We start from the raw sequence: 27,786 nt of genomic DNA, 5'->3' as shown, positions 1-27,786 counted from the left end.
ATACTATAGAAAACATAACGCAGTATATGTGTTTACTACCCTTACAAACAGTCTGTCAAATCACCCATTATGATTTTACTCTGCAATTCTAGCGCATTACGCTATTACGCTTCTGCTGCAAAGTTACTAACATGCGCCGGCCTGTGATTATTCCCCTTTTATGTTGGCTTACTATGCTAGATCAAGAAAAAAATTGGCAGAGTCGGTACGGTGAGCCAAGACAGGTGAAAGTGAGACTGATTTTACTCGACTTTAGAATACTTTTATGAGCCACTATACGTTAATTTTCCCTTTTCTCTCAGTATCGCCTCGACCACCACTGACTCTAAAGTATAGCTCATGAAAGTATACTAACGTCAAGTAAAATAAGTTTCCCTTTCACCGGTCTTGGCTCACTAGTACCGACTCTGCCAATGTTATTAACGATCTAGCATAGTAAGCTAAAATACACTTTATTATTTTGTTTTGAATAGGTTTTGAAGCACAAAATCTTTTGTAAGCCATAGCTATTTTCAATCCGTATACACTATGTGCTGATAAAAATGCCCCTGGTTGGCTATATTTTCTATCTATTTTTTGTCCTAGTTGTGTTCGATTATACTAAAGTAAAGATTCGGTGTATTAATGCGAAAATACAACATAAACTCAAAACCGACATTGAAATAAATTTACATAGTTTATGAATTTTGCTGATATATCTTAAAAACATCCATTGTTTATTTATCGCTGTTTTATCTTTCTAAGTGCTCTTGTAAGTAAAACGCCACGAGATTTATTTACTTGATGAATTTTCGAATGAAAGCCACGTCAGTTTACATTTCCCTATATTTTCCTTGCAAAAGACATAATAGAATTGCCCCTAGATTAATGTTCAATTACGAGAAATTTAAAAAGCGCAAATCAGGAAGTGAGAAAGTAGAAACACTGAATATCAGTGAAAAGCCTCTTAATGAGAGAGTCAAAACCGCTGCAAGCTTGAAGAAAAAAAGGAAATTATTATGTACAAAAGTAGGTTTTGATGATTTTGATTAAGCTAGAACTCCAAAACGAATCGGTTAAATTTTATTTATTTGACAAGAGGGAGCAAAAAAAAACAAAAAACAACAACGAACAAACAAATTACAAATGCACATATATACAGATTGGAAATGTAAAACCATTCTCTAAGGACGATGCTTAATGTGAAAAGAAAACACACACACACACACTATCGAAGAATCAAGTGTTCAGTCAAGGCCATTTTGAAACACACAAACACGTCGTTTTAGTTAGTACTACTACTTCTGTTCTGTTGTTAAAAGTGTTTTTCGTGAATGATGCATTGATATGTTTTAAATTTTTAAATCAAATAACCATGTTGGAGTACGCAAACAAAGCCTGCCAGTCTATGTACAACCGAAGATAAATGTGTGAATAGTTCGAAAGCAATTGGAATGTGTGAATAGTGATCAGTACGGTATTTTGCACGAATGAATAAATCAGCGACCTTAAAATCTGCGACGGCGACTTCAACCGGAAGTGTAAACAATTTCTCTTTGTGGTTCTGTTCGGGAGATTTCATTCAAAACATTGTTAATAAAACTAAACTCATCCAGAGGGAAGACAGACTTTGAAGGCACGAAACCCTAAAGTTGTTTGCACTTCCGGTTGACGATTTGAATTAATGATTGATAAATGGATATAGTCCAAATTTCTGTTTGTTAATTAATAAATGAATGACTAGGTAACAAGGACGTAAGTGTTTTGGTAACACCGAATAAAAATGTGGCGAGCAGAAATCAGAGCATGAATGAATCAATTCGATTAAATTAATTATGGATGAATAAATGCAGGGACAAACATATTATGGATGGATGGATGGATGGAGGGAGGGAGGGAGGGAGGGAGGGAGGGAGGGAGGGAGGGAGGGAGGGAGGGAGGGTGGATGGCTGGCTGGATGGATGGATGGATGGATGGAGGGATGGATGGATGGATGGATGGATGGATGGATGGATGGATGGATGGATGGTCGGACGGATGGACGGACAATGGAATGGCAACTCTTGATAAACCGGTTCATCCATCATTATGAACTAACTTAACGTTTACGAATTCATAGACTGTGTTAATGCCAATAACTATTGTAAAACAAAAGTTTATCCTGTACAAAGCCCTTAAAAAATATTCCTTTCTCCTTGACGCTCAAAAGGAAATTAGCGACAATTCAACTGAAAGGCTTTCGTCATCAAATCAACTGAATCAATTCCAAAGTGTACTCTTGAGCACTGACATTTACTTGGCTCCAACGGCTCTGCTCACAATCATGATCTAATAAATAAACAGCTTGAAGTCAGTAAACTCGTGAATAAGTGTGACTTTATTTCTTTTGCTTTTAGCTTTGAATATGCATCGGAAGTTTCTCGAAAGATTTAAGAAAATTCTTATATATGTTACAGATAACAAACCGCAGTACGTGTTGAAGCTCTTACGTGTTGGTCGATTGACATCACAAGGCTAACAAGCTAAGTGACAACAGATCTAACAAACAGAATCAAACTGGATCAAACTCCTTCAAACCAAACAGCCTACAGAAATGTTTCACCAAGAGAAAAAACATGCACTGACGGTCGCATTGCCTAGGAGTCTTTCCAAGTAAAGATTGTCATTGAAAAACTCGGCGTTTGAAGCGTCCAGCAAAGGGTGAGTACATAAGTCCAGCAGTCTGTCTAGCTTCAAAAAAATTTTTTTTCCCACAAATGGATTAGTACTGCTTTACATAAGTCCAGCAGTCTGTCTAGCTTCAAAAATTTTTTTTTCCACAAATGGATTAGTGCTGCTTTATACAGGGACAAGGGTTTTGACGAAAAGCCTAAGGCAAGATCATTGAATACAATAAGATTAAGGTAAATTAAACTACATCTCAAAAGTCAGAAATGCTTTAATCGTTCTCCAGTTAAGTAGCGATCAGTGTTCTGTGCTTACTTGTTAGTCATTATTATGACAAATTTTTGTCTTCCTTTGAGACCACTAATACCTGTTCTTGGTATTCTTGCTATTTTTAGGTAGCAAGTGGTTCCTCAAATTTTTATCGTAATCTTCAAAATATTTAAAAATAAATTTGCAAATCAGAGGGCACAAATAAAGTTCGATTCTATTCTATTCTATTCTTGGGTGACGAAATGCTGCTGCTCCAACTGTAGGGCTTAGCCATTCATTTATTAGTTACCTGTTTGATTTTTTTTTAAATTTTAGTTGGAACCGGACTATACTTTAGGTGAAATGTCACCTGTCTAGTTCTCCGCAACAGTTTAACTGTTGGAAGTTTAATGAATAAAAGATAAAAAATGAAAAATAAAAAAGAGCCAAAAGAGTATAACTAACTGTAAAATATGTCGATCTATTTACAAAGACAAGTCACTTGGCTAAAACTCTAGGGCAAGGGTATTTAATAGTATAAAGGTGGAGTATCTTAAAAAGTGAAATATTTTAATCGATTTTTAGTATGTTATGGTCAACGTAGATTTGCCGTTGTGTGCCAAAAACGACAAATTATCTTCCATTCTCAGATCATTTCCACTTCTGCAGAGAATATATATATTTATTATATAATTACCAATGAAATATCTATTTTTCTCTATTTCGAAAAATTGATATCTTCACACGTGAAAATAACATGTTATTTTCACGTGTGAAAATAACACCATTGCGATGGCTATTCAAAAATACACGGAAAGAATTGCCTGAAAAAGCCAAAACATACTTCATTGATAATTATATAATAAACAGAATATTACATGGGCGCTTGGAGATACGCAATTTATCTTCTCGTGTTGAAAATCTCTCACTCGTTCGCTGCGTTCACTTGTGAGAGATCTTTTCAACACTCGAAGATAAATTTCGTATCTCCACGCGCCCATGTAATATCCTCTATATATATATATATATATATCAAATATGATATCAAAAATGATCTGAGATATATTTGAATCTAAAAAAGTTATATCCGCAGAGTAACCTTTCGTATAGGTTTGTCCTTAGATTGTGTATAACACACTGTTAACAATAGGATCCTTATTTTTCGTAATCAGTATACTTGAGCCTTTTCATCAGGTGTTGCTGGCATATTCGCTCGATTCGAAAGTTCATATATGGCTTCCTTAAAAGTCAGCGGCTTCACAGTGGGGTGCATAAAAACGAGTCTGAATTGACATTAATCATTTTCTCCGAATCCATGACAGAGAAAACTGAATACCATGAGATATTTCATTCATTTGTAATTTCAGTCAGCTATTTTAGGGATTTCCTCCTCGTATTAGCTATTTCCCATAAAGCTTGTATAAATCTTGCATTTTACATCGAAGTGCCATCTTGCGGCTTAAAACCACCAAATTGTTATCTGATCACCGCACGATCATGTTCATGTTTTACCGAAGGTGTGTGACCCTGTTGGTTTGGCACATAGTGTTTAAGATGTAAATACCAAATGCATTCTTGAACAAACCTGAATTCAATCTTGTAAACAAAAATATTGAGAAAATCCAACAATCACCAGTACTGTATTTTGGTAGTTTTATACAGTAGCGGAGCAATTTAGCATGATCAACGGATTTCCTGGCCTTTTGAGAGAGACCAAGGCTTCGTTTAAACGGTACCTGTGCAAATTTGGAACCGGTTTCCTGTAAACAGAACGTATTTGATACAATTAAAGGGACGGTTTCGCGTAAATGGTATGTACAGGTCAACATTTTGAGGGGTTAAAAATTCGTCTGGTACCTAGTAAACGCAGCCAAGGGTAAGTAATAAAAGTTTGAATCCTTCCCACCTCCCCCCTCAAACGTGAAGTGAAAAGTCGAAAAGAGGTCACCTTAGTTGCGTCATGGGAACTAGAACTGCCTGGTTGACTTAAGCATCCTCTATAAACTTTTTTCATGCATTAATATAATGTAAAGAGTAAGATATGCCACTGCACTGCATGATAGAGCGGCAAAAGCGGCTAAAGGGTCTTTCCTCAATTAGTAACACCACAAGCCACATCTTGTTTTAGCACTAAAACAATGTAACCACATCACGTATTTACGTAAGAATACTCATAATGCACAACCCGCGATTCGAGAAATTTCTTCCATTTGCTCGTCGTATTTTAAACTAAAAAGCTTGACAAAAAAAGGTGTAAATAATTTATTAGTGAGTTATCTTAAAGCGTTTAATTTATTAGTGAGTTGGTTTAAAGCGATATTCTTTTATAATTGCAGATGTCTGGCGCCTTTTATAAAAAGGCCCTGAACGATAATCGCATGATTCATTTATTTCTTGGCATGACTAACATTTCTTCAATCCGCACCGTAAATATGCCAACGGGTAAAAATAAAATTTCGATCTCGAACAGTATATTTAACTCGTTATTTCCATTCATGATCAAGATAGTGTACTTGATAACTACATGATTACATGTCGAATATACGTAAGACTATTTTAGCACTGATTTTTGTTGTTCAATTTGAAACAAAGAAGCTTCATAATTTTCAATAATAAATTTCATAATTTTTACATGTCAACGATTTTATTAAAATATTTTGCGAATTAATGCTTTGGTTAAACTAATAGCAGATATTATAGAGTTATTATACTCTATTACCTTCAAATAGTTGTTTCAAGTCGAGGCATTTGGGTCAAAACAATAAATGTATAGAAAATATAATGGTGTCAAATGCATCAATCGTTTGAAGGTAAAAGAAGGTAACTCTCAAAATATCTTCTATTTTATCTCTGATATGATCTCGTATAGTATTATCTGGTTTAAATAGTCATTTTCTCTTTGGTGAAAAGGAAGCCATGGTTGTCAGATTATTTATCTATGGTCGTCCTTGGTAATTTTTTTTTGCTAGGTATCAAAAGGTGCCGCGACTTTTATTCACCATAATGTATGGTCAATAATGACATTAACAAATTTATGGCTGCGTTTGAGAAACATCTAAGTAATTCGTGTTACTTAATGGAGTCATTAGCTAAAGATTTTTTGTTACTACAAATCCATTAATAAAAGGAAATCATGAAAGCACTTGACAATTCGTCAGGCATTATCAAGTTGTAAGACCGATAGCCGGGTAGTATTAGCCATTCCGAGGTTGAGGAGGAAACTGGGTCGAGTTGGCATTGCAGTGCATTTTGGGGCTGTTCGGGGGACTTCATTAACGCCATCTTGGAAATATATCCCTTAAAATACCCCCAAAATGCATTGCAATGCCAGCTCGACGCAGTTCTATCCTCAACCTTTGAATGGCAAATAGAGCCAGCAACTAATAAGGGTATCTTTACAAGGAAAGAGGGTAACCCATCTAGGATTACCTTAGTAATATGGCTACCCTAGTTTCGATGGGTTTTCTCTTATCTATTGTAAATTTTTTTAACGCACACAGGTTATATTAGTGCTAGGGGTACCCTGTTTGATAGGCTAACCTTTCTTCCCGGTTGACAAATTTACCTATTGTATAACAAATAACTTAATTTTATCTCATGTATTTAGAAATATTTGTTGCCTTTTTAAGCCCTTATATAACAATTAACCTCTTGTATAACAAAATAATTTAGTTTTGCCTCATGTTTTTAAAAACATTAGTTTGCCTAATTCAATCGAGATTTTCAGGTTGTTATAATGCCGTGCGAATTTAAATTATGGCTATGTTTTCAATCGGCACTTTACGTTGTTGTTTTTTTTTTTCACGTTCGGTGTCCATCAAAAAACACCGGAAGTTTGCTTCATACAACACTGAATAAAAAAAATCACGCATTTTTACAAATGTACAGAACAAAAACATGTTCCTTTGAATTTTACGATGCCACCTAACCCAACCTCATATCTAGAACAATAGCACGAAGAATTGTGTTTGCATTTGTGGTTCTAAAAGAAGTGGGGTTTGACACTCAGGACCCTATGAGCTAAGTAAAAAACAACGCAGATCGTTTTCTTGTGTCTACCAACTGAAATGCTGCGAATTTTCACATCAGGAGTGTGAATACATCAGCGCCCCGAACACTTAAAGGGTTTTTGGTATCATTAGTAATGATTTTGACTTTCAAAAAAAAACTTTCAGTATTTGTGTAAAAAAAATGAAATTTATTTGTTATGAAGAAACTTCCGTATTATCATCGTATTCTCATGGAAAATATTAATTGACTTCCATAGAACATGTCCGTCCACAAATGGCAGCCGATAACTATCATAATATCTTTAAATTAATGATTTTAGCATAACGGAAAGCTTTCAAATGATAGGTAGTAATGATAACAATGACGTTCCAGAGTTTGAGAGTAAAAGACTGAATTATTGGGAAGCTATAAGAATTTGAAAAATATTAAAACACCAAAACAAGGCATAACTCGAAGTAACTACACCAGTTATAAGTTCCTTGGCATTTTTTTCAGAACAGCAAAACTTTCCAAAAGTGCGTATTTCAGATAGTTTTTTCACATGGCATTCCTAAAATGTTAAAATATATTCATTCTGAAAATTCAACGACGGCATTTATGAAAGGGCCTGACCTCGATTTAATATGATTCTTGTTGACGTAAAGTGTGTGTGCAGCAAAGCAGGCTTGAGATTTGTCTGAATACCCTTTGATTTCTTTTGGGAGGAGTATGAGATGTGCATTTAAAGTTTTTGCGAGAGCAGTACAAAAAATATGCAGTTTTAGGACTATGGAAAAATATCTGGAGAGGATCGATTAAGCTAGAAACGAAAACGTTTAACAAATCCCTAAAGCAAAAACAAATGGAACAGAGACGAAATGGAATTAAAGAAATAAACAGATGAAATTAAACTGACAGTAAGAGAGAGAAAAAGGGGAAAAAGGAAAATGGGAATTTTCCAGTTTTTCTCAGCCACTCTTTCACTTCATTTTTACAACAAGGCAAGTATTATTTGAAATATATTCCTTTTCTGATTCGTTTGGCATTATTCAGTCTAAGTTCTTGCTTGAAAAAGTCGAAAATAGCAAACTTAAGCTACCAGCCCTTTAAATATGACTGTGCAATGTTTCAGCTAGTAAGTCCGTAAAATGCCATTACAGAGCGTGTGATTGAGAAGCCCTGTAAACTTTATCAAATCCACTACAGATATAATATATTTGATTTCAAGTCGTTCGTTACCTCTAGCAACAGCATTAATTTATATCTGTTTTATTCTCTATCAATTAGTTAGGGTTAATGAACTTGGATTTTAGAAAATAACGGATAAGATTGGAAATTATTGCCTTGTTTCTTTCGACATCAATTTTTCGATCTCTAAGTGCTTTTATTATTCCTTTGCGTTTTATTATACTTCAAACACTATTTTTATGCCGCTAGATAGAACAACGCAAAAGAAGTCGTACTTATAGCCAAAGATTTTAATCCAATTTTCCTTAACAATTTTGCGTTCAATTTTAATAACTTATCGGCCAATAAATACTTTCATTTGAAACCCAGGTTTCACAGATAAATATAGCCTAGAGATTATACATTTTAAGATCTAGGCTAAGGGCATTATGATATATGAGCATATTTCACGCAATGATTATCCCATGAAAAGCGTCCAAAGATGAATAGTTATTTCTATAAGAGGATGCCATCGATAACTCGTAGAAAAACTTTCCATGAAAATACATATTAGCAAAGACAAAGACAAAATCATGAATTCGATCGTATGTCAAATTTAATACATCAACTGAAGATAATAACTTGATGGTCTTTCGGAATTATAGTGGAACCGTCCTATTACCATTAGCCAATCAGCGAGTGACTCTCGTCGGCTTTGGAAATCGATCTAATAGAAATGATTAACCAATTTTCGTAATTTTTTCTTTTTGGTATTTTGGATATGTTTTTTATTTTCGTAGCAATGCCTCCCGCTAGCATGTTCTCACAAGTAGCAATCATGAAACAAACTTGATTGAAGTTTTTCCTTTGACAATCTGTTAATGGGTTTTAGGGTTCCAATGACCCCATCGTAAGACAGGATGTATGATGGAGATAAATAAATTGCTAAAATCAACAAATAAAAAATTACCTCCATCTGTCCTAATGCACTTATCTTAGAAAGAAGAAATTATACATAACTAATTATTCTTGAGATCCAGTTGAGATGCTTTACGCGGCTTTATTTAGGTCATTACTAGCAGGTAGCGATTGAAATTATATCTCCTATCTAAGTCGTGCCCCTAAGAGCTGTTCAAGTTGGCAATTTCGGCTATATTACCTCGCAGGCATTATTATCGTGAACTAGTCGTATTGTGGCACGATTCTCGAGTGTTTGTCCTGACGAGGCCTTACCAGACGACTCCAACTATAGTAAGTAAAAAAATAGAAGGTAAAATTATTTCTCTTTTCAATCAACAATCGCATCAGTTTAGATTTAGATTTATTGTGACCTATTGTGAATTGTAGAGAAAAAATACAGTGATTTATTGAGAAAAAATCAGTTATACCTTAGCATGAAAATATCTTAATACGTGTGTATATATGGAAAAGAAAAGGATGACAGAACTTATGTTTATACCAAAGACTGAAGCTTTTTACACGTGTCTGAGTCTTATCTTTAAGCGTTTTTCTTACCCCCTTTTTATAGGCTTCTTTATAGTCTTCTTTATTCTACTCCATTTGCAATAATCTTGACAGGAATATTTGAATAAATCCAACAAGGAAAAAGTTGTATTTAATTCGAAGTTATTTGTATTTTAATTTTTACATAAACTTTGACCGTCGTCGTTGAATGGTTTTTCCAGCTTGTTATTGTAGCAGGTTTTGAAAAGTGACCACAAAATCTACAATTCGCAATTATGAAATGCGATATAATTCAAAAATCTAAATTACAAGAAACATAGTAGATATCATGCAAAAGCTCCCATTATAAAGATGGCTTAATCATAACAAGAGAAAACTATTTATATGGTAATGATTTTTCCCAAAGACTTGGCTGCATTTAGTGACGCCCAAGTGCAAAGTTGAAAGCAATCATAAAGAAATGACAAAAATGGCATATTATTATGTCGAAGTTATTAGTTTATTTAGATTTTACGTTGTTCAAATACATTTTGTCGGTTGTAGTGATAAACGCAAAGCTACCCTTTTGTAAAATGAAGCTATATACTGCGCATGACTGGACTTTCGACCAAGATTTATTTTCGGCCATTAAGTTGCGTTCTCATTCAACTCGGTTCACTCACTCACTTGGTCACCCGAAGGCGGGCAACCACTAGTCCTCTCCAAATCCTCTTGTCATCCATCAATGAAGCTAATTCGCTAAGTTGCTTTCTCATTCAACTCGGTTGATAGAAGAGAAAGGCTGAATAAAAATCCAAACTTTCTTGCATTCATCATTAATTAAGACAGAAGAGTAAAAGAAAGGTCAACTCTTCTGAAACAGGAATAAGATCAACAATTTGAAGCCTCTTTTTGAAGTTTGATGTTTGATTTACCCATCTGTTCATTCGATTTTTCAAATCATGAAGCCATCTTTTCTTGACGTTGGTCTGAACTCACAGTAGGGTTCTTTACAAACTAAAAAAGCAACAACGAAAAGCAAATAATAATAATAATAATAATAATAATAATAATAACAATAATAATAATAAACAATAAATAAAAATGAACGTATACAGAAAAACTTTTCACGTTCTATCAAGATGATGTGCTTATTTCATTGCCGCTGACCGAGTATCGGATATTTTACTATTGCACTCTACAGCAACAGAAAAAAATTGACAAAAGTAATTTTAAAGAAGTGTTGTACATCAATCTCATTCCCAGAGCCGTCGCTTATTCTTAACGTGCCTGCTTGATGACACGGAACAAGATTGGTTGAATATGGTTTAAGAGATTTATAGCGGCTCATTGCTTTGTCGCTGACCACTGAAGATTTCATTGCCATCCAACCTTGCATTTTGAGCCATGGGAATGAATAGGGCGGGCAGGGGGATAATAAAGGAAGAAGTTGTTCTTGGAGGTTACTAGATAAGGGAATGACAGAGAATATTTCTTAAAAGATCCCAATTCAGATGTCTAACACTATTATCATTGTTGAACCATAGCGGACTTAAACTGGCATTGCCACCCAATAATCATTAAATCAAGCAAGAAGATTGATATAAAGAGAAAACGAGAATCAGGGACTGGACACTTGCTTGCATATATACATATATCTAGGGTAAGCACCGTGTATTTTGGCCCATGTGTTTACAAATTTAAGGAAAACCATTTTACTTTTTTACAGAAATAGAGTTATTATTAATGTTTAACAATTATTCGCCGAAGGCGAAGTGAATATCAGGGAATATTTACCGAGACGAGAGTCTTCGATCGGTGAGGTAAATATTCTCCGATATTCACTGAGGCTGAGGCTAATAATTGTTTTAGTATAAATACACAGGCTGATTCTTTCGAAGAAAAGAAAAGAAAAGAAAGAAAGAAAGAAAGAAAGAAAGAAAGAAAGAAAGAAGAAAGAAAGAAAGAAAGAAAGAAAGAAAGAAAGAAAGAAAGAAAGAAAGAAAAGAAAAAGGAAGAAAAGAAAAGAAAAAAAGACGATAAAAGACAATTTTTCCAGTAACAGCAACAAAGCGGCTGGCCACCATTTCGGATTATCGCTGGAGGTGATTATCGTGTGATAGTGTGAGTTTCTCGACCAATCAGCGCGCGAGATTTTCAATAATTACTTGTGTATTTTTACTAATATAGGATATTATATATTTTTGTGGCATGTCCACATGGACTAAGAGTCTATTCATGCTCTGTTGAAGAAATATATATATATATATATATATATATATATATATATATATTAGTAGTAGTAGTAGTTAAGTAGTGATGTATCAATATAGCTCGGTGGGCAGGAAGAGGAGGAAGGCCTCCACTCGAACAACCAAATTCGTTGTATCAGTTAAAACCTAAATTTGAATTTTCAATGGGAATGTTTTTAAAAATCAATTCATCTTTTGTATTAATTCAATTCTACCTTTCCTTTACAATTGTACTTTGTGTGGTTAGTCGTAATTGTTCTATTTATAGCAGCTGGTAAGATTTCTTTAAAGTTAGTGATCTATTGCGGTTGACATATTAAAGCACAATACCGGTACGAGGCATAAACTCTAGCGAGGAAAAAGACTATGAAACCATAATGGCCATCGAGCAAAATATGTCATATACTTGATTAATTTTAATTCATTGTACCGTAGGCAAAGCGGCATTTAATTTTTTCATTTTTTTAAAGCAGTTATAGTTCGATAGAGGTTAGGCAGGTCTGCGCTTTCCGCCATCGTATTAAATTAAAGGCAGCCGCATATATGACATGAAATTCAATACCCCATGCAGCTCATGCGTCCAAGTTTCCATTAATGTCCATTAATGTCGATTTTTTTAATGATTTCAAAGCAAAATAATATCTAGATTTTTCTTGCCTCAAAGGATGCCAGAATTGAGTTTTAGTCTTCAGACAGGTTCTCAGACATTTAATACGCAACATTACTCATTTTTTTATAGAACGAATGTTATTAATGTTACTAAGTCGTGTGAATGAAAGCACCTTCCAGCCACCTGCGATTGTCTCCTGTGTGGCTGTCGGTGTTTACCCAGCTACGTAAGAATACTTATCTCCAAGGGCAACAAGATCAAATACATTAAGTGGTATTACCTTGCAAACTGAACAACCAATGTGACTGGTTAAGGGGAAATACATTTGCCCTTGAAATATTTCCCATAGATATCTACGTCGCCTAGATCCAAGAGAGAGACAAAAAGAGGAGGAGGAGGGGGGGACGATTCAGGAAAGCACCCGGATGATTATCAAATTATTATTATTGTTAAAGAATTTATAATGAAACATGCCCCGGCCAAAAGATAAGGTTAGTGTGTATTATATTGCTCAGTTTTAGTGCGAGGCTACAGTTGAATCACCTAGCTCAATCAAGGGAACAAAAAGGTTTCACCATGCACATACAAGTTCTTTACTTTTATCAATGGCATATCGTGCAATTATCATAATAATTTTATACACTGTATATAATGGTTTGTGTAAATAGTTCGGTTTTAGAGGTATCGGAAAGCAGCTATGGTATTTTAATACTCATCTTAGAAAAGAAAAACACCCACACAGAGTCGGCGTAAACTCTTTTTTTTAAGTTTCGTTGGCGTATTGGAAGTCATGGATTTAACTTTATTTGAAGTCTGAGATTTTGTTTGACTTTCCAAAGTAACTGCCTAGGTTACTATTTCGCTGCGAAGAATAATTAAAATTCTTTAAAAAATATTACTAATTATCAAACATTAAAAACATTAGACAAGTACATCTAACTATCTCAAAACATTACATTGTCTAGATTTTTGAGATATTTTTAAAAATATGATAAAAATATTTTTAGTCCTTTAATAAAATATTATAATTATAAAGCCAATACCAAAGCTCATAAAAGTAGATTTCTTAGTTACACTCAATTAGCCTTTTAAATTTTTATTTGAAATGTCATGTATTCCTTCAATTAAATAATAACAACTTGCTTTTCCAAGTTTTTAAATTAAACTCTCTACTGTATTTAAGTATTTATTTCTCAAAATATTATTTTTTTAACTCATGAAACTGCGCATGCGCGCGTTGTCATTCTTTAAAAACGATTGAAATTAAGTCAGGCAGAATTGGAACTGGAAGCTTTTCTAGAGCAATATTTATGTTCTGTCTATTGCAGGACTTTGGTAAGTTGAATCCATTGTATTGACACTGCTTCCTGAGTGTTCATTCACTGAACCAGTTGTTGAAAATATCAGTTTTAAAGCAGAACCAAATTTTTGACTACAATATTGAACTAGAGATATCTAATCGAATAGGCACAGATGTAATATCTTTATTGTTCGAATTATATTATTCAACTAAAGGTTTTGCAAAAGTAAATCCAACATCAGTGTAATCGGAGAATATATCCGTCTCAACAGTGCAACCATACGCTTTTTTTTTTTTTTTTTTTTGTCATCTGTATACGTCTCAAGCGTAAATTCCAAACAAGTGCTTACCTACAAGTACTCGAATGTTGAAGCTAGTTTAATTTTTCGCCGTTTAGGATTTACTATAAACCCTAGACATCCTTTTCTTAAAGGCCGCCTCATTATTTTTGGCATTTCATACGAGAATATTCCGGTTTTTAATGAATTACGAAAACTCTTTCCATACCTGCAGGCAATTTTGTAAGTTGCTTTGAAACTGAAATTATAGTATCTTAGATAATGACTGAAACTATATAAAAGAACTAGACTCAAGTCTTTTCGTATGTCCGTTTAAAATTCCCTTTGTCTTTAGTTAGATAGTAAACCTTACGTTCAAATTTTAATTATTTCCAAAATAATATACAGTCATAAAAATAGTCATACCAATTTCAGTGTGCCGAATGTTTGAAATTTTGCGATTTCGTAAAGTTAGCCGACTAGTGGCGCTAAAAGCCTATGGTAATTGACACAATTCCCGATGATTTTGAACAAATCCTTGACATGTAGAAAGAACCTTGCAGGAAGCTAGAAATTCTTGAATCGACCCCGGACTGAGTAATTTAGAAAAATATTATCGAATCATGCATTAGGATTTTTTTATGTCCTTTGCCAATTCACTACTTACTTATTCATAAATAATGAATTGTAAATTGAAATGGCTTTTAGTCAATGTTTATCTTTATGGGTTAGGGTTAATATTCCTGCTCAGTTAGCTTCATGGCCAGCGAAGTGAATACATTGGTTAAGTTTGACCATTTTTCCCTCAGTAAAATGAACGCCAAAGTATTTTGAAATGCAAGGTTAGTCGACAAATTTATTCGTTTGATTATGTAAGTGCATGTCAGCATGAACTGAGTATAGACTCTTTATTCCTCAAGCTTGTGCGCGTTAAGCCCTATGGACTTCTGCCCATTGCCTAACTACCTAAACAGGATAGGATGAGAATGGACAGTTCTTGAAGATTCCCATCAAATAAAATGGCCATGAACGATATGCCTACCAAAGGCAGTCAGACTACAAAAGAAAAATGAAAAAAACTCCAAAGCTAAAAGAAAGCTTCTCACGTATAACTACTAGGCATGTTTGTTTTTTTTTTTTTTTACACAAAAGTCGAAAACTAATTTACCAACGATAATGAATAGCATAACTAAACACCTTAGAAAAAATAATACTATCAGTTTCGACCACTCATTTTAGACCACTCGACCATATTTAGCACGTACTATATAGATAATATATCTCTCACCTACTGCGAATGTAGGTTTCCTTATCTGTATTTGAATAATAAAACAGTAGCTAGATTGCCTGGTATTTGTTAGAGTCCTATGTAGCCTATTTCAAAAGATTATATAATATGATTAAGGTTGTTTTATTTATCTATTGAGGCCACGTTGGCGGCTTTTTGATAAGGATATTTTCTCTTGAACGGCGGCCATATCTACTTTTAGCTCTCAGAGTAGGGCTTTGTTTTATCTACTATCGTTGTAAAAATTAAAAAATCCAAACTCACTTCAAGAACCTTAGAGTCAAAACTGTCAAGCCATTTAAGGATGAAATCAAACGCGAAAATGATGGGACATTTTCCAGGGGTCTTAGAGGCCATATATAGTTTAAGAACCTATTAACTTCTCAGATTGTCAAATATGTGCGATCATCCTTCAGTACTCGATCTTATCACAACTTTAAAACCCATTAATTTTGCTTTTAGTTTTATTAATCCACGTTATGCTATGGTTTAAGAGAAGGTTTAAGGCTGTCACCTTCATCAAGAGATTGTCACAATTCTGATTGGTCAGGCAACGATCCAATTTCTTTCTTACTTCAAGTTTTTTTGTTCGTTAAGAGGTTATGTTTTAAGTATTGCTCAGTTTTGCTTTGCGTATGTTGTCGTTTTTAATTATAACTAACTTAGTCTGTCTTATCTTGTTGTTGTTTTTTAAGTCATAAAGACATATGTTTAAAATCCTTTCGCACATACCCCAAAAAAATTCTTCCTTTCGTGCAGTCAGACTCAGCTCATTTAAACAACTCATGGAACTTGACAAATGTTAAAAGATGCCGGAAAACACTTCTTTGGTAATATATGTATTATCAAAGAGCATGTGTTATTTTCTCGTGTGGTTGTTAATGCTTAGTATTCTTAGTATACTGAATTAACATTGTTTCACTGATTTCATTGCTGGGTTCCGGTCTTACTTGTTCAGTACTGGATTCGCTGTGATTTTGGACAACTTTGGGGACATTCTGGGTTAAGTATTTTTGAGACTGGATAAGTCGAGGACATTTTAAAGTTGAGGTGAGCGTGAAAAAAAAAACAACGTAGCATCAAATTAAGAAATAACATGCAATAACAACGAAAATTAGTCGATATCCCTTATTTCGGCAACAGAAAAAAATTAAGCCATCAAAATCATTTTTAAGCACTAAGAAAAATACAGTGAAAATAACAAAAAGGGGAAAAACCAAATTTTTAGGATTCAGGAAACTACAATGGACTTCATTGATGTGTTTATACATTTGCTGTATTCATTCAAGAAACAAAAGCTAAACAATTAATGACAAGAAAAACGACAACACAAACATGGTATTTTGTCAAAACAACATTCTCGGCAACCCAGGGGTAAAGGATGTAAAACCATTGGCTACAAACAATTCAAGAGCGCCAACAAGCTGCGCAACGAAAACAGCGTAAAAATAACAAAGCGGCAAGCGGAGCTGAGTCTTTCAGAACATTTTGCAGTCGAGATAGTTGACTTGATAATGCTGTTCTGGTTATCTTGGTTTTTGGTGCATCATATTCTGCCCCAGAAGATAATAATTACTTTTTTTTTTCAAAAGTAATCAAGCATAATGAATTATAAGGCTCTTTTTTAAGAATTTATAGAACTTGTAGATATAGCAGATATGGATATATATGCATGATTGAATGATTACGGCCGTTTCAAACAGGAATTTTAGTCCGCTGACCAAAAGTATGCTGACGCTATTCTTGCGCAAAATTGATTTGTCGAATTGATTGGTATTGATAAGTTTAATGAACCTCTATTTAGATACCTTGCTATTTCAGTTCCCAGTCAACATTCTCAAATAAGATTGCTTTAATTAAATTCCTTGTTCAGTCAATTAGTTTATGGCTTGAAAAATTGTAGTGTTTCTGCAGGATATTTCTGGAAAGAAGTTTAAATTTGACTAAATAACAAAAAACAATATTCAGTTTGTGTAATGCAATCTAAAAATAGTAACAGGTTCATTAATATTTTTCAAGGCAGTTGTTTACGACCGATATTCAGCTGCTCTTCATCAGTCAGTCTAAAGAATATATTGTTAGGATAGTTGTAGGTGCTAGTTTTGAATGGACAAAATTACGCTATTCAGCTTTGCCAAATAGAATACAGACTTGTCGGAGAGGCCCTTTCTGTACCTGTTTACTATCACTGTGATATTTGGTCATTAACTGTTGGTTGATTATCACATTCTAGTGCTCTCTTTGATTCCACTGATAATGTGGCGATCATGTCACAATGTCTAATATAAACATATTGCTCCTGGATCGTCTCTTTCATTGTCAAATCGCGCCGCGCTCGAATCAAGTGTGTGCTCTTGTAGTGAAATACTTTGTTGGATAATGAGACGATTCAAACTTTGAAGTTATTAATTTGTTTGCATGGTTGGACGAAGCTCCTATTGAGTAGCGCTCGAGAGAAGCCAAAAACACTTGACAGTTGTCAAGAAGTAAGGATTGGTTGTATATAATCTTATATTTTTATATTCCAGATACATGCGATCTGAATTACTAGCTAATAATTACAAACAAAACCCTTCCCAAAAAAATTACTTATACAGTCAGTCTTTCTGGCATTCGAGCCTAACTTTGGTACATGTATCCAATATTTTTTATTAGCTTTTTATCTGCAATAATATTTTATATGAATCTTATCGGGGGGAAATTATGGGATAGATACCGATTACTTGAACCACTGTATGGCATTAAACCGTCGCAAGACACAAAAAATGATCATTCGTTCGATTTTAACAAACCGGAAAAAAATCAATTCCAATATTAGTTATGCTGTAGCGTCACAGTGTCGCTCACTCCTGACCATGGCGCCATTGCTGTTTTATTTTCTTGAGATATCCATCTCATAACTCAGTTTCAAACGAACCTCTGTCGAGTGGTATCTTCATAATTAAAACCTGTTGTACTTTTATCAATTGGTATCCTAAACAATACCATATGGTATAGGACATACTGCATTTGCTGTTTTCCTTCCACTATGTCCCAACAGGCGCCTATTTGTTTACGTATCATACTATGCTTGCACAGTTTCCGTGCGCCATGGACCTTTAACATGGAAGGCAGACTCCGAGTCTAGTCTAATATCACTGATCCACCGTCAATTATTAGGTTATCATTACTGGAGAACTAATAATGCAAGGATGTCAAGATAACGATAACAACATATAATTAAGCAATATGTCTACAAGTTTTATTACCAAAAGGCGTTTGAGATTATTATCTGGCTTAAAAATGCAAGAAAAATGTTCTTGAAGCTTCTTCATCTTAGTTTTATTTACTATATATTGTATTCTGTTTTATTACCTATCTCGAGTAACTCGGGATGAGCGTCTTACGAAAATTGCCGAAACTTTAGCCTTGTCAAGCAGAAAATAGTTAGCAGTTAACTGTTAACTGACAATTGGCCAAAAAATAGTAGTAAACTGACAAATAGCCTAAAGTTAGTAGCCGAAAAAGGAGTAGTTACTGACAATTGGGTATACCCCCATTGGCACCCTCTATTTGCCATCCTGAGGTTGAAGAAAAAACTGGATCGAGTTAGCATTGCAATGCATTGTGAGGCTGTTTTACGGGGAATATTTCCAAGTTTCATGCCCTAAAACAGTCACACAATACAATGTAAACCAACTCGCCCAAGCTTTTTCCTTGATCTCGGAATGGATTTATGTAGCGATACTCTTCTTATATCAAATAAGTCTATTTCTTTTTCTTTTTCTTTTTCTGCAAATTATACTCACTAATTAATAATGGTAATTGAACTGAGTGGAGTGCAATTTGGTCTGAAATCAAACGCGCGATTACAAAATCGCACGACCGCGTAGCGGGAGTGCGATTTGTAATTGCAAGTTTGATTTCAGACCAAAATTGCACGACACTCAGTTCAATTACCACTTTATTATATCCATTTTGAAATCTTTTTTGAAAAAGACGTTTTTTCCAGTTAAACCGACATGACTTACAATCTACAAGCAGTCGATTCAAACATGCTGTCAAGAGAACTTGTTTATACTGATCGAGCAATGATTCTCATTTTGAAAACCAACACTTTCAATCCAAAACTAAAATGAATTTATATAGGACCAAAAGGCATTACATGTATTAAGAATCGTTTACTTACATTAAATAGCAAAACAATCCTGCCCAAAAGGGTTGTAATGAACTGGCTGTTGTCCATACAGCCAATGCTCACTGCTTGTGTTTTTACGATTTCTGTTCAACATGTTAAGATCACACTTGTGCCGAGAAAACAGCAAAAATCAAAGGTTGTTTAGTCCTTCGGTTGTCCTTAAGAAGTCACGTAGCTCAGCAAAAATCTTCTTCTTAAGAAAAACTTCTTTTAATGACTGTATTTTCGTCGATGTGTTGTTATGCTTTACAGATTGAAAGGAAACCACTTTCCACGATCAATCGCCAAGAAGTCACATTCAAAAGATGCCGATTGCATTTTCCTCCACTGCTTTTCGCTGTAATATCTTCAACTTACTTAAGCAGTTACTTTACAAAGATGCTTTTGACAATTTTAAGTGATTAGTTGGTCTTTTTAAGCCCTTTTTATGGCTTTTTCAGTCTTTTTTTACGACTTTTGACGGTAAAATCGTTCTTCAGAAAATTTTTTTTGAGCCGTGGCCCAACACTCAGATGGATTCCTTGATACAATTGGCTAGAAAATGACATGTCTCTCTTGTGATTGGTTCATATCAGTTGATGTGCAAAATCGTGCAATTTAGAGCTCAAAATCGTGCGATTTATGCTGAAATCACTGCTGCAGGGAACCAATCAGATTGCAGGATTTGCTTGTGATTTCAAAATGGATGTAATAAAATATATAATCATTTGATATTGCCAGGGGATAACTTCCAAAGAATAATCTACCTATTTTATCAATAATCTAATCTCACATTTTCTTTTTATAGGACTGATTCATAGTTATAAATTACACTGAAACCGCATATACCTTGTTTGATGATTTGAAGACATCCTGCAACTGCAAAAAGGGCATATATTAAGGTAAAGTATTTATTTATTATTTAATCAGCAAATCAAAAACTCATCATTATACTAAGACTATTTATAGGGTTGACACTAGAGAAAAACGTTTGCGCATGCGTGCACTTCAGCACGTTTTCTAAGAATTTTGATGAATTTTGACTAACAATGTTAGTTTTCTCCAAATACAAAAAAGTATACTTTTGTCAGACTTTAAATTGCCTTAAGTTTCAAGCATGGACACTAAGTTTTGGCATTTTGTGAAGCCCAATTTATCAGGCATGTTTGAAAGTCAAAATTTACTTACGTTTTGACTAATTTGCATACGGATTCATAGCATGCGCAGACGTTTTTCACTCGTGTCGCTAGACTTTTGCAAACTCAGGCAATTTCATCCCAAATCCTCTTGCGATCTTCGAGGGCTTGCCGACTGGTTGACACACGGATAGTTTCGCAGTTTCTCTGGTTTTTGTAGCTTAAAATTCTCGATTATATTAAATCCTTAGGTGTCTTGCGCGTTATCTAATCGATCCTAAATTAAAATTCCTCCCTTTTCAATTCCGAACAGCAGACTATAAATTACAGTCTGATTGATATAAACTAATATACGATATGTGAAGCCATGTGAACAAAACAAAAAATATGAGATATACGACGCGTGTCTTCTTCGGCGCATCGTGATTTGACGTAGTTAGGTTTATAAAAAAAAAGAGGAAGCCATTTAAGAGTACTTCAAGTGTTTCAAGTGTCCACTTATACTGAACATTTTTATGAAGATTGAAGGTCCCGTGTGGCGACGACTTTTTGGCAACAGAATTTAATGACAAAACGCTGCATTTTGATTGTTTTTTTAGGAGGCCATTTGACCTAGTATTTGGTTACTTCACGAGGCAGACTTTTGATCTCAGTTTGACAGTTACGAATTTCACTTTTGATGCGCCAGCTCGACTTGTTATGCGTAATATAGACTTTACTTTTGGTTATATTGCTTTTCTTGACCTTGAAGGGTATATAGAATTCATAACTTAACTTAAAATTTACTCGGACGCAATATATAAACACTCCTTTCTACCACCTCATTCTCTTTTACTCCTCCGAAACGTCAGTAACAGTTTTTTCACCTCTTCACGGTGTCAAATTTACCTTTTTATCAAAACTTTAGTTGCAGTGTTTGTAAGGATTTTCACTGTCACAGTTCTTATATTTAGAACTCCTCGGTTCGAGGATTGGCACTCGAGCTAGATACTTTTATCACTCCGCGCGCATAAATATTTCATTCCATGTCGCAGATCGGCACGCGTACTAAGACTTACTCTTAAATAAATAGATAAATTACTTTTCAACCGCGTATGGTGTAACGTATCATCCCGAATATGATATTATATTCACACTCTTTGACCTTCGGGTTTAGCTGGATTATAAAACTCTATGATGAAAACGTCTTTTCCACCAAATATTATCCCAAGCAACTAGTTGTCTCTGAACAAGAATTACATGAATTGTGAAATAAGTTACTTCTCTTCCCAGTATACTTAGTTGCTTAAGCTATTATGATGACTTGGTTATTTCAAAATAGGAAAAACATACAGTGCGGATAGATAAGACGGGAGTATTTTGACGTACGCTGACAGGAAGCTCATTGAATTTCACTAGTTAAGATCAGTGTAGCATAAACGTTCGGTTAGTTTGACGATATACACATTTGTTCTACATTTCTTCAACTATGGCTGCTTTGTCTATTCCTGAATTGCTATTTCTCGTTCTAGAACAAGATTGACCAGGGTCTTCAAATAGGTATGTTTAGTTTTGTATAGGATATGTACATAAAAATTATAACTATGTGTAGAACCGACGCCGGAGAACAGAAAAATGTTGATAATGACTAGCGGTTACTAGTTGGGACTGCGTTGGTGTGTTGAATCAACAAATCAATTAGAAGTTCAAATTATAAAGCTTCATTTAGGAATATTTGTAACTATTCTGACGTTTCGGACGTTAGGCCGTTGTCGAAGTCAAAAGTTTGACAATAGTACTTAATCTCACTTACGAGCCCCTCGTCTGTTTTAGACTGGCTGCGGTCAGAATCGGTCCGGTCAGTAGGAACTCAAAAAATCTAAAAATTGCATTTACCTCTCCAGGGTGGATGACAGCCTAATAGATTTTACAACCCACTTAAGGAGACAGCCGATAGATTGAATTAAAATGGCTGAGTTGATTTTTCCCCGTAAAACGCGACAACGCTTGTAAGGTCATTAAATAACGAGTACTGTTTATGATTTTAATTCGTTCTAGAAAAGGAATAACTCGAATAGCTGAGTGGAATATGCATTCTGTTATGGGTTCTGTTAAATCGCTTATATTGTCATCATGATTGTCGCTGAAAAAGATGCAGCTTCTGTTTTGAGCTGTAAGCTTAGTCACGAGTTAGCCTGCGTGCAGCCGGTCTCTAACTGACTGTTAAGTCCGTCTACGGACTATACGAGAGAAAAGTCTGGCTGCACGCAGGCTACGATTAGTGGATGCGATCCAAATCATATGTGTGAACTAGGAACATTCATTCATTCCGCCAGTAGTACCGACGTCTAAATGAGAGGCTTTTGTTTTGGCGGCAAATCAAATATATGTAATTCAAACGACGGCAAATCATGATGATCGTGAAAGATTCCGCCCAGCTCCGTTAACTTTGAAAACAATAACACTGACTGGAGGGTTCTTCAAAAGGGGGCCGAAGTTGGTTTGGGAATGAAAAAGAGGTTTAAGTGCTGGAACCATTTGGACTGATTTCAAGTTTTATCAGCGCAGCAGATGCGGCTCGAGATAGTAGATTATTTGTTACGCGTATTTGCTCATGTAGTTGTAAAATCATTTGGTCGCGCGATAGACGTAAAATAAACTAAACCATGCAGTATTTAGTTGCACTATTGATGTTTCAAGTTGCGCGCCATGATAAGGGTTAGCCATAGAGCACACGCTGTAAATATAGCACCTGAAATAATTTTCTGGTCTAAGATAAGCGTTTATCATAATTTAGTTTTTGTAAAGCATACCGCTCTACTTGAAAGATGTTCAATTCAGTCAAAAAGTAACACACCGAAAAAATCAACCCATGCCATTGTTGTCCTTTTTACTTGCAGTTCTCCTAGGGATAGGGAAATAGAATCTCCGCTTTAATTCAAGGCGTAGTGCAGAGTTCTGATCATTAAAAACCACGTGCTCAAAATTTGATATTAAATCTGTTACCTGAAACAGACGGTGTAATATACGATGGTATAATTTTAGCGCAAAGCTAGAGGCAAACATATTTTTCTATACGATACCCGGTCATTAATATAGATAACCCGTTGGGATGGTAATAATTGTAAGAACCCTCGCTGCTTCCTGGATAAAGATGTTTTAATTCCACTGCTTCCATAAACTCAGCGTGAGAGGCCACTTTAATTGGTTCTAGCCGACTTGCGGACTAAATCCTCTCCTGTACAATCAATTTGGCGGTAATAAAGCAGCTCGTTGCATTTTAATTTATTTATTTTTATCTCCATATAATGAAAGACAATTCAGATTGTGGTGAAGTTTAAAGATGTTTACACACGGCATGCATGTATCTCGGTCTCATCTGATATTTTCTAAAATCTATATTTTCACACGTCCTTGATCTTAAAAAGCATTGCCATTTGCGTCTCTCATAATACCAAATTGGGTTTTACATAAACCTTTTGTGAGTTAGCGAACGGTCCATTTGAATACTCGCCGTTATTAAATGATTGGCAACAACTTTGGGCGTGTCTGGCGTCATATACAGGCACAAAACAAAGAAAATATTGTAAATTTTTCTCTGCAACGAAATGTCCCAACCACTATTTAAAAAATCACTTTATAGTATCAGTGTTAGAAAATATTTTAGTTGCTCTTAAAATTTCATTAGTTGAAGTAAACTAAGTAATGGCAAAGTTATATTGCTGCAGAACGGCCTTTCGGGCTTGTGCTTCACTTAGTAAAATACAGAATTAGATATAATGGTAATTGAAGTATTTTATGGATAATTTTTTCCTCACTTTCATCATCTTGAGGGACGTCTCTCCAATGCAAATCATCATTCTGATAGTGAATAGGTTATTTACTTACTTACTTACCTAGATAATGGCAACTATACCTCTCGCTAAGATAACTCATAAATTGTTTGAAAATTGACAATATAATATGATTGAAAAACTGTCCTGCGGCGAGCACTTTTTTCTAATCAAGTTTCAACAGCTTAAATTCAAATGCACCTGGACAATTTGAGGGCTTTCGGTCGAGCTTCTGGCTGTGGATTAGCAATAATGATAACACTGACCAAATGAATTTAAATAGGTCCTTATAGATTTTTAAGATCGTCTGATACTAGAAAAATCAAGAGGTGAGTGAATAAGTTTTTTTTTGTCGATTAAACTCTATACAAAGCATTCATCCCTATATTGATACACTTATTTCAATAAAGTTCGAGTCACCCGAAAAGCTACAAAGCTGAGACCGGCAAGGATTATAGGTAGATACATTTTACGTGTTTCAACCGCTTGATAACTGTTGATGGACTTGAGATCTTCTACCAGTTACAGTTTCAACTCCTCTGAGCATCCTCAACTGCTGTAGTTTGTGTCAAAAGCTTTACTCGTTGAATATGAAATTTTTCCCATGATCCTCAGTGATCACAGCTTTCTAGGTTTTTGGTGACCAACTTTATTGAAATAAGTATATGCTTTTACAAGTAAAGATATAACGCGTTTCACATCAAGTCTTTGCTAATAGTGTTTCTGTTTTACAGTTTCTTTTCCAATGGTGCGTTGCAAATAAAGGCAAACTGCGTAAACTGTAGGTTATCGAAAATCTATTGTTCTTAGATCATATACATAGATATGATTCTTAGATCCGAGTGTAAATTGTTCGCGAGTTAGCGTTCAAATACCATCTTGAACCCAGATTTTTTTCTGAATTCTTTTATAATATTAGTAAAGTTCTTATCGATTTCTTTTAGTTATATTAGTAAAGTTATTATCGAACGCACTAAATCATCCCTTAAACCTCTTGCTATTCATCCATTCTTTTTCATATGTATGTCTCACATTCGTTCACACAATGTAAATGCAGTATTGTTCCGAGCGCTATCAGAAAGAAAATGTGTGGCAAACGAAAAAGTTTGAACTGAGTTAAAAAAAGGAGTCTCAGCCTTTAGACAGTGGTTAATCTATGTCTTAGAAACATTTTATTAGAAGATGATTCGAGAATTAACCCTTCTCTGTTTTTGCGAATTGCCTTTTCGGTTAGATATTGAGGCTTTTTTCTAGGTTCCTTTTTTTTTTTTTTTTTTTTTTGAAGTAATATTGAAACAAAGGTTCTACTGATAATTTTTGTGCACAGGAAATTGACCTTACAAACTTTACGTAAACAAAATGGGTACCAAACAACTGAACTAACATCGTAATGAAAAATGAGATATTCGATTCTGTAAGACCCTTGTTCATTTATTTCAATTTACTTGACTGTCTCGCGATCTTAGCCATAACCAGACTGTTTTCAATTTGCTTTACGCGACTATTTTTATTAAATCGTAAGCATAATTAATCCTGAACGAAGAAAACGCAATATACATCATATCAAGTATTAATAGATTTTTTTCTTGACAGTATACTTCATGTGTGTATTGAATAGGTTGGTTTCATCTTATAGATGTACGTATCTTTTTAGCTTGACATTTTGAACAGCTGAGCCCGGTTGTACGAAGCCTGGATAGCGCTATCCGGAGGATAAATCCTTATCCAGTTGATAAGTCCATGCTGTTTTCCAATAAATTCATCCACTGGATAAGATTTTTCCGTCGGATCGAGCTATCCAGTCTTCTTACCCGGGCCCTGATAGTACAAATCATACCCAGTATTAATCAGTTCAACAGTCACCAGACTTCCCACGTTGCTCGTTTGGTTTAGTTTCAATAAACCTGATGCCTGTCGATTACAAATACAGCATCAATTCAGTACTTTTGATCCCATTTCGTAGAAATCTATCCTCGGTCATTCATATAATTTTTTTGTGAGTTTACGTAAACGGTTGTCGCGATGTGACTGCTAAAGTCTTCTTTTTTCTCCATTTGTACTAAAGCTCAAACGATAAGTATACTTAAATAAATACAACCCAGACTTACCTAGTCGGTTATCATTTGCCTACCCCTAGCTTATGATTTGAAGAAGAAATAAGCAATCATTGCCTCTTCCAAATATATAGATAAATATAAGTATATTGATTTCATTGCATTTGTTGGTAGTCTTTGGTAATCGGTGGTCGTTTATTTGTTCTTTTTTTCTGCAAAAACAACTGTTTATTTAGAAAAAAAATTGCCATGTGAAAAATGTTTCATTGTGTCACGAATACTTGACATCTATTATCTGTTCAAATTGTTAACACAAACATGTAATTCACAGTTTTGAGAGTAAAGAAACAAAAGGTCCTTAATTTCTTGATACTTTTTTCTGCAAAAACGAGTTTATCAATAAAATCATTGGCCTGACCTGAGCAATCATTTTACTTTCTTAAAAATATGTACTGGGAAGATTGACTGCCTAATTCACGAGATGTTGCTCATTCAAGCAAGGAAGCCTAAATTAAATATTCGTACCAAAGTTTTTGTTTACCTGCACTCCCTCACATTAAACTTGAACTGACTCTAAATCCTTCATTCTAACTCTTTCTGTTTCACTTTGAAAATGATGTCGACGACATTAAAACCGTGAGTTGTTATCACCTGTTTTTATCATTAAAAATATTGGCATTGAAGAAAAAAGTTTAATTGCCTTATCATCATACTCTTTTATCATCAATTAGTTGTACACACTATTAGAAAATAATGTGATCCACATTGTGAGTAAAAAAATTAAAAGTCCTAAATTTCTTAATTGATCTCTTTTTCTTCAAGAACATGGTCTCATTGCTCCTTCTTAATACAATGGTTTGACATCAATTAGCTGCGCAAAGTGTTAAAAAAAAACATGTAATCCACAGTATTGTGAATAAAAGGTCCTAAATCCCCTGATAATATCTTATAACAAAGTGTGAAGCCAATTAATCGTTTATGGGTGATTATTTTGCACACAACCATTACATTGATTTTGGATTTTTTAAGGGTCCACTATTTGCAATTCATTTCTGTTCTATTAGACGCAAACATACTTGATGCCTGGCTAGGATTCTTGGCAGTTAATTGCTCCATCCAATGACATGATTAATAAATGAATTACAGGCAACCTTAATGAGCATGCGTCACAACCCAAAGCCCAATGAACAACGTAAACGAGTTAATGAGCCAGATAAACTGAGGTTTTGTGTCAGGCACATCATTGTAGATGATGCTAGCTACTTGTGGAAGAACAGTTAATAACTTACGTTTCATCGCAGGCTAAGGTATTTGAAATTTCTTAGTTTATTTGATGGATTCATGCAATATCTGATGAAATGCCTTTGATACTCAATATTATATATAAGTAGATATGATAAGAATA

The 27,786-nt window shown here is 34.6% G+C and overlaps 1 protein-coding gene across 12 annotated transcripts in view; it reads left to right on the top strand.

Moving 5' to 3' along the window:
• Positions 1–27,786, top strand: part of LOC116307366 (histamine H2 receptor) — a 159,794-nt gene that overhangs the window by 94,745 nt on the left and 37,263 nt on the right. For 5 of the 12 annotated variants that reach the window (XR_016118830.1, XM_089024781.1, XM_089024786.1 and 2 more), the window contains 3 exons: positions 2,436–2,679; positions 11,043–11,158; positions 20,188–20,281. The gene's annotated coding sequence lies outside the window, so the exon portion shown is untranslated. Of the gene's footprint in view, positions 1–2,435; positions 2,680–9,201; positions 9,304–10,599; positions 11,425–20,187; positions 20,282–22,026; positions 22,055–27,786 lie in introns of those variants that run through there. The other 7 variants (XR_004198392.2, XM_031717579.2, XM_031717574.2 and 4 more) reach the window with 5 other exon arrangements.

The sequence above is a fragment of the Actinia tenebrosa genome, unplaced genomic scaffold (genome assembly GCF_029948245.1).
Source record: "Actinia tenebrosa isolate PJP-AT-01 unplaced genomic scaffold, QUT_ActTen_1.0 PGA_scaffold0__85_contigs__length_37466705, whole genome shotgun sequence".
In the NCBI taxonomy this organism is placed as follows: domain Eukaryota; kingdom Metazoa; phylum Cnidaria; class Anthozoa; order Actiniaria; family Actiniidae; genus Actinia; species Actinia tenebrosa.
The sequence above is the reverse complement of the archived record's forward strand: the minus strand, read 5'-3'. Positions and strand labels throughout refer to the sequence as shown.